Below are 10,981 nucleotides of genomic sequence, written 5' to 3' on the forward strand. Positions count from 1 at the left end.
GATTAGGGGTCTGGAGCACATGACTTATGAGGAGAGGCTGAGGGAACTGGGATTGTTTAGTCTGCAGAAGAGAAGAAAGAGGGGGGATTTGATAGCAGCCTTCAACTACCTGAAGGGGGGTTCCAAAGAGGATGGAGCGAGGCTGTTCTCAGTGGTGGCAGATGACAGAACAAGGAGCAATGATCTCAAGTTGCAGTGGGGGAGGTCCAGGTTGGATATTAGGAAACACTATTTCACTAGGAGGGTGGTGAAGCACTGGAATGCATTACCTAGGGAGGTGGTGGAGTCTCCTTCCTTGGAGGTTTTTAAGGCCCGGCTTGACAAAGCCCTGGCTGGGATGATTTAGTTGGGAATTGGTCCTGCTTTGAGTAGGGGGTTGGATTAGATGACCTCTTGAGGTCCCTTCCAACCCTGATATTCTATGATTGCTCCCACCCCATCCCAATTTTTCACATTTCCTATTCGGTCACCCTGCCCCCAGAACCCCACAGCACAACCCTCAACCTGCCAACAGGGCCGTCCCTAGCTATTTTCTGGGGCCCTACACAGCTCCCCCACCGGGGGGTGGGGGGAGGCCTCTGCGGAGGGGGGGGGCTGGCTTGGGGGGAACCACCCCCCAGCACTCACTGGCGGCGCGGCTGGGGTCGGGTCCCTGCACTTCCTGCCACCGGTGAGTGCAGGCCCGGCCCTGCTGCAGTCCTCAGGGGCGGGGCGGGGGCGGAGCAGGGCTGGGGGTTGGGGAAGGGGTGGAGTGGGGGTGGGCTCGGGCAGAGCAGGGGTGGGAAGAGGTGGGGCAGGGGCGGGGGCCATGGGAAAGAGGCGGGGCAGGGGCTGGAGCAGCGTACTTTGCGTATGGATAAACCTGCGTACTTTGCGTATGGATAAGGACGGCCCAGTCTGCCAACCCCCAGCACTCCCCATAACACGAGCTCCAACCTGCCCCCTGACTCGAGTTGGCCCATCTTCCCGTGGGAAACGGGCCTGCCCATTCCACCTGCTCCAGCACAAAAGCAAAGGCTAGCGAGCCCTGGGAGCAGGGCTTTAATTACAGGGGGCCTGTCCTGCAGTACTTGAATGCATCTCACCCACGGGGAGGGCAAAGCGGCCCAATGAGTCCAGCCCCCCAGTACAGCCACTGTGCCCTTTGCTGACAACCACCACAGCCCACTCACCTTCTGGCTCATGTTATGGGATGCAGGGGGTTGGCAGTGCAGGGGCAGGTCAGGGCTAGTGTTATGGGGGGTGGGGTGGGAAGGTCAGGGCTACTTTTGGGGGGGGTTTGGCAGGGCAGGCTGGGATTAGTGTTACGGGGGTGGGGGAGACGGGTTGGCAGGGCAGGGGCAGGCCGGGGCTTGTGTTACAAGTAGGTTGATAGGGCAGGGGCAGAGCAGAGGCTAGTTTTATGGGCGGTGGGGGGGGGGGGGGGGGAGGATGGCTGGGCAGGAGCAGGCCAGGGCTAGTGTTATGGGAGTGCAGGGGTAGGCTGGCAGCTTGAGGGGCAGATTAGGGCTGGGCATTTGACCAATCCAAAAAGAATTGGTCAATTGACCTGTCAAATCACGTCATACATGGTCACAGATTTTAAAGTGCTAATTTCTTAGAACAGTGACCAGAAAGACCAAGACACTCTGGGCTCCTGCAGGCTCAGCTGTAGATAGGTCCTTCCGCCTCATTACAAAGGAACAAATTACTTCTGGAGTGACTGTAACTCAACAATGCAAAACAAGACTAAGGAAGCTGCAGAGCCCGAAAGAACCCCGCCCAGTGGGATCAGAGCCCGAGGCTGCCGCCGGCAGCATCAGCCCATCCCTTTGGATTCGTCCTGGGACACTGGACAATGTCTGACCACGGACAAATAATCAACTGTCAAGAGATGTTATTTGACCAGTCAATTTAGTGACCTGCCAAGCCTAGGGCAGGTAGGGTTGGTAATAACTTGGTAATATTGGGTACAAATAACTTGGTAATACAGTAACTCCTCACTTAAAGTCATCCCGGTTAACATTGTTTCATTATTAGGTTGCTGATCTATTAGAGAACATATTTGTTTAAAGTTGTGCAATGTTCCGTTATAAGATTGTTTGGCTTGCCCCATTCCACCTGCCTGGCACTCCTGCCGGGGAGCGGGGTCTGGGGCTTGCCCGCTTCCTGGCTGGAATGCCGGGTGGGCGGAGTGGGGTAAGGCCCCGCACCCTGACCCCGACCCCACTCCCTGGCTGGAACGCTGGGCGGGCGGAGCGGGGCAAGCCCCCACGCCCCGACCCCGCTACACTCCTGCCTCAACCAAGCTTCACAATCATCATTGATGAGTACAGTATTAAATTGTTTAAAATTATTTAAAACGTATACTGTATATGTACATAATGTCCTTTGTCTGGCGAAAAAAATTTCCCTGGAACCTAACCCCCCCTTTACATTAATTCTTATGAGGAAATTGGATTTGCTTAACATCATTTCACTTAAAGTAGCATTTTTCGGGAACATAACTACAACGTTAAGCGAGGAGTTACTGTATTTAAAAACCTGACATACAGTGCTGAAACCTCCCCTGCCCCGCCTCTTCCCCCTGAGGCCCCACCTCTGCCCCGCCTCTTCTTCCAAGGCCCCACCCCCACCCACTCCTCTTCACCTGTCCTCCCGTTGCCAGTGGTGCTGGAACAATTTGTAGAGTGGAGGTCCTGAGAACCATTGAACCAAACTGTAAACTCTGCATATGATGGAAACCACTTCATGCCAGGGGGTGCTGCAGCAGCCCCTACACCTCTAGTTCCAGGACATGTGCCCTGCAGCAAGGACTAGAGGAGCGGGTTCGAGGGCACAGTGGGCAGAACCTCCTGGACACAGAGAACAAGGCTCCCTGGGCAGGAGCCCAGGGAGCAAGGCCAACCTGACTCCCCGCACAATGCGACGCGTCCCTGGGCCCTGAGGCAGGACCTGCTGGGAAGAGCCAGCACCTGGGGCTGTGTGTGGAGAGCGAGTGCCCAGGGTCACCGGCGGGGCCGGACCTCCCAGCAAAGCGGCCGGTGACTCCCCTATCTGCTCTCTTGGAACCTCTGCAGCCCAGGCACAAGGCGGGGGGCGGAGAGTGGCACCTACTGCTCCAGGGGAGATGCCCTGCAGCTTAGAGCTCCCCAGCAGGGCCCTAGGCACAGTCCCACGCCCACCGCCCTCCCTCCAACCCCTGCTGAGCTGACCCAGACACGAATGCTATCCCAGAGCCCAGCAGACTCCAGGCCAGCTCTTCTATGGAGCCCAGTACTGGCAAGCCTCAAGACCTTGATTTAAGGGGCTCCTGTTCACCTGGGTACACTGCCCCCCCCCCACTGCCCTCCACCCCCTCACTGTTCCCTCCACGCTCCCTCACTGACACCCAGACACCCACCCCTCACTGCCCCCCTACCCCCTTGCTGCCCCCACACTCCCTTCACTGCTCCCCCCCCTCCCCACCTTCCCCACACCCCCTCGCTGTCCCCCTCCCCACCCCCTCACTGCTCCCTGCCTCCACACTCCCCTCACTGCTTCCTCCACACACCCCATTGCCCCCACCCCCGCACTGTCCCCTCCACACTCCCTCACTGACATCCACCCCCATTGTCCCCCTACCCCAGCTCCTTCATTGCTCCCACACTCCCCTCACTACTCTCTCCACACCTCCTCGCTGCTCCCACCCCTGCCCCATCACAGCTCCCACCCCCACTCTCCCATTGCTCGCACTCCCCTCACTGCTCCGCCCACACCCCCTTGCTCCCCCTGCCCCCACACCTCCTCACTGCTCTCCCCCACTCACAGGCATTGTGACATCCCCAGGGCGCAGCTCACCGCCCACATTCCTCCAGTGCTCCTCTTGCCCACTAATGCACGCACATCTCACACCTCTGGTCTCCCACAGGCACAACCTTGTTGCCCCCGTGCTCCCCACACCTATTCACTGCAAAAAGACACATTAGACTCCTCTCACCTTGGGCAGATCCAGACAGCCCAATGTAACCACCAGGCCCGGCCCCACAGCAGTACAGGCTGGCACCCGCAGGGCCCAGCAGAGTGCTCCCTTCCCTGGCCTGCTTGCTAAGCACGATTCCACTTGGATCCAGCCCCCAGTGTCCTGTGCCCGCTGCCACTAGGTGCCATCTCCTCCTTGCAAGGCGGCTGTTCTGACAGTTGCACTGTGTCACTCTGAGGCCAGCTTCAAAACTGGGACAAGAGTTTCAGGGGAAATCTCTATTGATCATCAGGAATTCGGGGCTTGTCCCAGGTTCTCCGGCAGCTGATTTGTTACAGGCCCTGTCACTTTGAAGGTGTTCCCGGCACTATCGATTCTGTTCCAGATGTCCTGGCTTGTTCCACCATCCTGGCTGATGGTGCTGCCCAAGTATGTGACTGTTTCTACATTGGTGAGAACATGATCCTTTAGCCATATTGGTGTGGTGAGGCAATATTAAGGGTCATGATATCTGTCTTATTGCAGCTGATTTAAATACAGTCTGGAAATCATCAATATACAGCACCAAAACCAAACTCAAGCTTTATCAGAGCTGTGTACTTTCAACGCTACTTTATAGAGCAGAATGCTGGGGAAGGAGAAAGTCCAACATGTCCAAACTGTCTTCATTCCGTACAACCTGCCGCAGAAAATTCCTCTGGATCTTTTGGCCCAGAACAATCTCAAACCAAGACCTAGTCACACAGTGCAGCCAAGAAGATAGGAGCACCATCATTACTAGGAGGCGTTGGAGACGGATTGGCCATGTGCTTTGGATGGAAACTGATCACCAGAGTAGCAATAAGATGGACACCTGAAGGCAAGCGAAAACAAGGCTGCCCGAAAGCAACATGGCGAAGAGCTGTGGAAGCCGAGCTGAAAAACCTGGGGCACAGCTGGGGAACCACTGAAAGACTTGCCAGAAACAGACAGGAGTGGAGGAGCTTCGTCGCTGCCCTAAATGCCAGAGGCGTAATGGGCACTAACTCACTAACTGCCACTTCTCCCCAGGTTACCAGCTTCAGTCTCAGCCTGCTCCTCGGGGGGTTGGGGCAAAACCAGACCAGAGGCACAAGAGTTCACACCAATCTCTCCCTCCCTAGTGTAAATGTACACACAAGAATATGCCCCCCCCACCCCCAAACACGTACTCCCCTCCCAGACACAAATACACACACATACATAAGGACAGCCAGACTGGGTCAGACCAAAAGTCCATCTAGCCCAGTGTCCTGTCTTCTGACAGTGGCCAATGCCAGGTGCCCCAGGGGGAATGAACAGAACAGGTAATCATCAAGTGATCCATCCCCTGTCGCCCATTCCCAGCTTCTGGCAAACAGAGGCCAGGGACACCATCCCTGCCCATTCCGCCTAATAGCCATTGATTGACCTATTGTCCATGAACTTACCTCTACCAACACCTGTACTCTGACACATGGGCCTCCTCCTCGCTACCAAATCCATACGCACACAGCTGAACACACAAACCCTCCCCTGCCCCCCACTCCCAAGAAGGAACAGTGATGGGTGGGGGAATTCCACAGAACTCGGAGAGCTGGGCCTTCCGCCTCCTGTGCGTGGGCAGGGAAATATGAGGAGCAAGGATCCAACAGGGATTCTGGTCTCTCATGCTCTGTCCTGCCTCACGGGGGCTCAGATGGACAGACAGACTGAAGCCCTTTCCACCACTTTGAGACACAGCCCCTGCAAAGGGCCCAAACTAGCTATGGGGCTCAAAGCTGCAAACTTCTGAGCCCAGTTTCAACCCCTCCCCTGTCCCCCTTCAAGTTCAGGGGCATCGGATCTGGGCTTCCATCAATGACTGCTGCTCCACAGAGAGGGGGCACCACAGGGCAGGGCCACACTGCCATGGAGGGGGTGCCACCGGAGGGTGCCACAGAGGGGACAGTGGCACAGTAGGAGGGGCTGACACTGCTGGGCAGGACCTCAGAGGTCACAGACAAGCTTTATGTCCTCAACTCTTCGCAGAACCCAGGCTGGCACTGACAAGCCCCCTGCTCCCAGCCATGCTAGCCTCTGCTGAACTGCTCCTAAACCAAACACTGTAACCTCCGACCTTGCTCTCCCCACCTGCCTGCAGGGAGCACTGAAGCCAGGCAGCAGACAGCCCGTCCATAAAGGGAAGATGCAGCAGAGCCGGCTGAGCTGGGCTTGGCACAGGGACAGGGTGGGCTGGGTAGAGAGGCCACCTTTGTGCCTCCCGTTCAGCCTCTGGCACAAGTTAGAGCAGCCAAGGGGCTGCTCTATAGCTGAGAAAAGCAGGCGTATAGCAGGTTCTGGCCATGCCCCTTCCCCACCTGCACCCCAGTCCCTGCACCAGGGGCACACCACCAGCCTGGCAGCTCTCTGACATAAGAGGGATGGTTCCCAGGAGCATTTCTGCCCTTTCACCCCACTGGAGCAGCACAAAGGGGATGGGGGAATGGAGCACTGGCCCCACATGCCCTTGGAAAGGGCTTTGTTCCTAGACACCCCAACCATGGTCATTCAAGCGAAGGGCCCTTCCAGGCACAGCTGAGCCCCAGAACATCCTGGGTCTCTGGGGAACGGGCCCGGCTCGGAATGCTCCTGAGTGCTGGGCAGCGAGCTGGGAGCCCCAAGACCCAGGCTGGCAGCACCCCTGCAGGGCTTGGCCCCAAACAGGGCCTGGCCCCAAACAGGGCCTGCCTTTCTGGCCTGGGTAACGAGAGCTCAGTGCTAGGGTCCCTTCTCAGCAGGCTCCTTCCTCGCAGCCAGGCCAGTCACCTTTCCCTGTCTCTGCAGCTGCCCAGAGCTGGCCCACCACTTCCTGCCCTCAGCCCCCCACCAAAACCTAGTGCCAGGCCCCTGCCACAATCAGGACACTCTCACGAGGTAGCTGGCCCAGCACCACTCTGGAGGTGAGAGCTGCCTGTGGGGGCCTAACGGGAGGGGAGGCTGGTAAAGGCTGAGGAGGGGTCTGCTGTGTGGCTGGTGCCATGGAAACACTCAATGCTCAGATCCTGCCAGCTGGCACCAGCACCGACCCCAGATTCCATCCCCAGAGAGCCCCCTCCCCGTCTGACCCAGCACCAACCCCGGATCCCACCCCCAGAGACCCCCCCGTCTGACCCAGCACCGACCCCGGATCCCACCCCCAGAGAGCCCCCTCCCCGTCTGACCCAGCACCAACCCCAGATCCCACCCCCAGAGACCCTCCCGTCCGACCCAGCACTGACCCCAGATCCCACCCCCAGAGAGCCCCCTCCCTGTCTGACCCAGTACCAATGCCAGATCCCAGCCCCAGAGAGCCCCCCCTCTGTCTGACTCAGCATCCCACTGACCCCGGATCCCACCCCCGGGGGCCTCATGCCCATTTGACCCAGCACCAACCCCGCTACCCGGCCTCAGGGAGCCCCGTCCCCATCTGACCTAGCACTGACCCTGTATCCCACCCCAGGGAGCCCCCTCTCCATCTGACCCAGCACTGACCCTGTTACCCTGGTGCCAGGGAGCCCTCTCTCTATGTGAACCTGGCATGGACCCCATTACTTCTGGGGACCCGCCCTCTGAGAGCAGAGAACCCCACAGTCCAAATGGGCCTAGTGCAATTGGGACAGAGAGACGTAGCACCCAGCTGTGCCAATGGACTACATGCCCAGCCCCCAGGCACTCACCCCCTCATAGCTCCCCTCCCTGCATTGAGCCCTCCACCTCCACACGCCTCATCCCCCTCACACTCCCTACATCACCCCAATACACTCACCCCGTCCCCTACACAGTCACCCCCACAGACACCCACATGCACTCACCCCCACCCTATGCACTCACCCCCCCGCACCAGTTCTCTCACACACATGCCCTATGCTGGGACACACACGCACTCCACACACACACACACCCATAGACACGCAGACACCTGCTCGGTCTGCTCTCGCTCATACACACACATACACGCACTCCACACACACACACACAGACACGCACTCACGTGCTCTGTCTGCTCTCGCTCATACACACACATACACGCACACTCCATACACATAGGCAGGCATCCAGCACGTGCCCAGCCCTTCCCTCCCTCCATGCATACCTCACCACAGACCCCAGAAGTCACTGTCACACTCACAGCCACACCGGGAGAATTTTGTTCTGTTCAGCAGATAATACCCCAGATGACTCGGTTTCCCTGCTCACCCTGTCTCTCCCCATTTAATGCTGGCCCTGGCCCTGGGGGAGGTTATCATTTCCTGCACACAATTAGGGGGGAGACACAATGAAACTGATCAGAGCTCAGAGGAGTTCTCCCCTAATTGAATTTTTGGCACTTTCCTGCTTCCGGAACGTGAGGAGCTGCCTGGGGATGGGATGCCCAGAGCCAAAGAGCACATTTGGGGTCAGCGTTGTCACAAGGCACATGGGGACTCAGAGGCCCATTCTAGTCAGAGGACAGTGGCCACAGGCCTGGGCCATGGTTCTTCCCCTCCCCGTGCTGACTCAGCAGCTCATGGCAGGCCTTCAGCAGGGGGAGCAGAAGGGGTGAACCACTCACCTCCGAGCCCCCTCAGCCTGGTAGCTTGGGGTCTGACGAATGGGGCAGCGGAGTCTGTGTTAACCTGGAGGAGCATGTGACAGGCATGGGGCTGTGGGGTGGCAGGTCCTGCCCAGAGCCTGGGGGGGAGGGTGACTAGAGAACTGACTTCTCCCAGGAGAGGTGGATGGGTAGATCCAAGAGATGGGAGGCAAACAGCTCCCTCCAAGGGTAGGGGGCAGAGCTCCACCAAGATGCAGAGGAAGGGGATGAAAGCCCATCTGCACAGGGTGGTGGAGGTGGTGAGAGGGGACAGAGGAGTTGTGAAAGCTCCCGTTAGACCCCTCCATGCAATTCAATCCATTCATTTCTGTAGCTGGTTATCACCCCAGTCATCTCCATCACCCCAGAGCCTCGCATGGCACTGGGCATGCAGACCTCTCCCTGCCCAAACAGCTGTGGGTGTCACTTGTCCCTACACCCCGTGAGCTCCAGTCCATCTGTCCTTCAGCCCAGCAAGACTCAAAGACCCCAGGCCAGGGGAACCCAGAGAAGTAACAGCGCAGGCGGCTTGGGGCGAGGGAAAGTCCGTTCCCTTAGCACAGATACCACCCGCCCCTGCAGCTCCAGGGCCCAGGCCTGCCGCAGCTTGTCACGTAGGGTGGAGTGAACCTGGAATAGCATGAAAGGCCACTGGCCCTTCGTTCCTGCCACCACAGTGCCAGCCACCGACCTCCTGCTGAGCCATGCCAGGGCACCGTGCCTCAGAGACACAAAACCACACCCCCTGGCACCAACTGCCCCCTGAGCCAAAAATGCAGCCTCCACCGGCCCAGCTGGGCCAGCCCAGAGACCCCTGGCCCCTAGCTGTTCTAGGCAACAGGGGGAGTCCATTTCAAAGGATAGGCCCCCGGCCTTAGGTGCCATCCGTGAGGGTCAAGGGTCCAGCTTCGCGGATCCCATTGCAGGATTGGGCCACACAGCTCGGCCCAGCCCTAGCTTGGGATTTAAGCTGACATGCTGCAGGCCACATAATAAATCCTCCTCCTCCTCCCTGGAAATGGCCAGGGAATGGGGCAGGCTCCTCTCGGGCTGGGCAGCCTTGCCAGGAAGCTGCCAAGCAGACGGGGGGAGAAGCCCCGTTCATTTATTGGCAGCATCCTCTGGGAAGTGGCCCCCACCTGCCCCCCAGGTCCAGGGGGCTGGGCACTCGGGGGGAAAGGCAGGAGCCGCGTCTCTCTCTCTCTCTCTCTCACATACACACACATTTTTGGATCCCCCTAATATTGGCCATCGTCCCTCCCCGCCACCAGCCGCCGGAATCACGGCCCGGTCCACCTGCCAAGCTTAACCCGTCTGCGGGAGCCTGGCTTCCCGGCGATGGCACAAACATGGCCCGGCTGCCTGAAGGGAGGCCGGGCGGGGGCCCCCCGGAGCGCACCCGGGGGCCCGTCTCCGGGCCGTGCCCTCCCCCACCCGGGCTGCAGGGTCAACTCCGCACTGAGCAGTGTCCTCCCGCTCCCTGCAGCCCCCACCCCGGACCCCCCCGCTCCCTGCCGCCCCCAGCCCGGACCCCCCCGGTTCCGGCAGCCCCCCCGGTTCCTGCAGCCCCCAGCCCGGACCCCTCGTGCCCTCCGGCCGGGCATGCCCGCAGGTGGCCAGAGCTTCCTCCCCGCACGCAGATGCGCCCGGCGCAGCCCGGGCAGGGGCTCCCCGTACCTCCGCCTCCTGCCGCCGCGCCCGCTCCATCCCCAGCCCGAGGCCGGGGGGCCACACTGCAGCCAGCTCCATCCAGCGCCGGCCTGGCAAGGATCGGGCCCGGCTCCCCGCCTACCTGTCAGGCTGCGCCTGGCTCCTCGGCCGCTGCCAGCTCCTCATCGCCCCCAGCGGGCAGGAGCAGCCTTAAAGGGGCCGCGCCCGAGTGCCCAGCTTCTTCCCTGGCGAGGCGCCCGCGTCCGTCCGGGGCTGAGCAACGCGCGTCTCAGGTGGAGCCTGGCCCTGGATGACCCCCCCCGCCCCAGCTCCCTCGCTCTGCCATCAGCCCCTCCAATGGCGGGGCCCCCAGCCCAGGGGGTCCCCCGCCCCCGCCCCTTCACGCACCAGCCCCCGCATTTTCCCCGGCAGGATTTTTCTGACGAGCCTCCCGCTTTTCGCAGGATGTTGCAGAGGCTGGTTTTCGCCTGTCCCCCCCCGTGCCGTACTCAGAGCAGCTTCCTCAGGGCGGGGCCTTTTACAGCCCATCCCTCCCACTCCCCTTTTCTGGAGGCTAGAAAGCGGGGGGGAGGGAGCTACATTATAGTTGAGCTTTGGGGATTGGGACACTTCTGTCCATTGCAATAGAATCAATGTGTTTAAATCCCCTAGAATGCTTTGAACATGGCCCCAGTTTCCCCCCGCCCCTTGCTCTCTCTGGATGCAGAGCGGGGCCGTTGTTCGCATAAGGGAAGTATCTGGGATTTAGGTCTGGCTGGTGGTCTTGAGCCTGGTGGCCT

General features: G+C 59.8%; 1 protein-coding gene across 4 annotated transcripts in view; it reads right to left on the reverse strand.

The window, feature by feature from the left end:
- AJM1 (apical junction component 1 homolog) overlaps window positions 1–10,479 on the reverse strand; it is a 44,409-nt gene extending 33,930 nt beyond the window's left edge. For 3 of the 4 annotated variants that reach the window (XM_034752080.1, XM_034752081.1, XM_034752078.1), the window contains exon 1: window positions 10,324–10,479. The gene's annotated coding sequence lies outside the window, so the exon portion shown is untranslated. The other variant, XM_034752079.1, reaches the window with a different exon arrangement.
- Window positions 10,480–10,981: the final 502 nt, after the last annotated feature.

Source organism: Trachemys scripta, chromosome 17 (genome assembly GCF_013100865.1).
Source record: "Trachemys scripta elegans isolate TJP31775 chromosome 17, CAS_Tse_1.0, whole genome shotgun sequence".
NCBI lineage: Eukaryota > Metazoa > Chordata > Testudines > Emydidae > Trachemys > Trachemys scripta.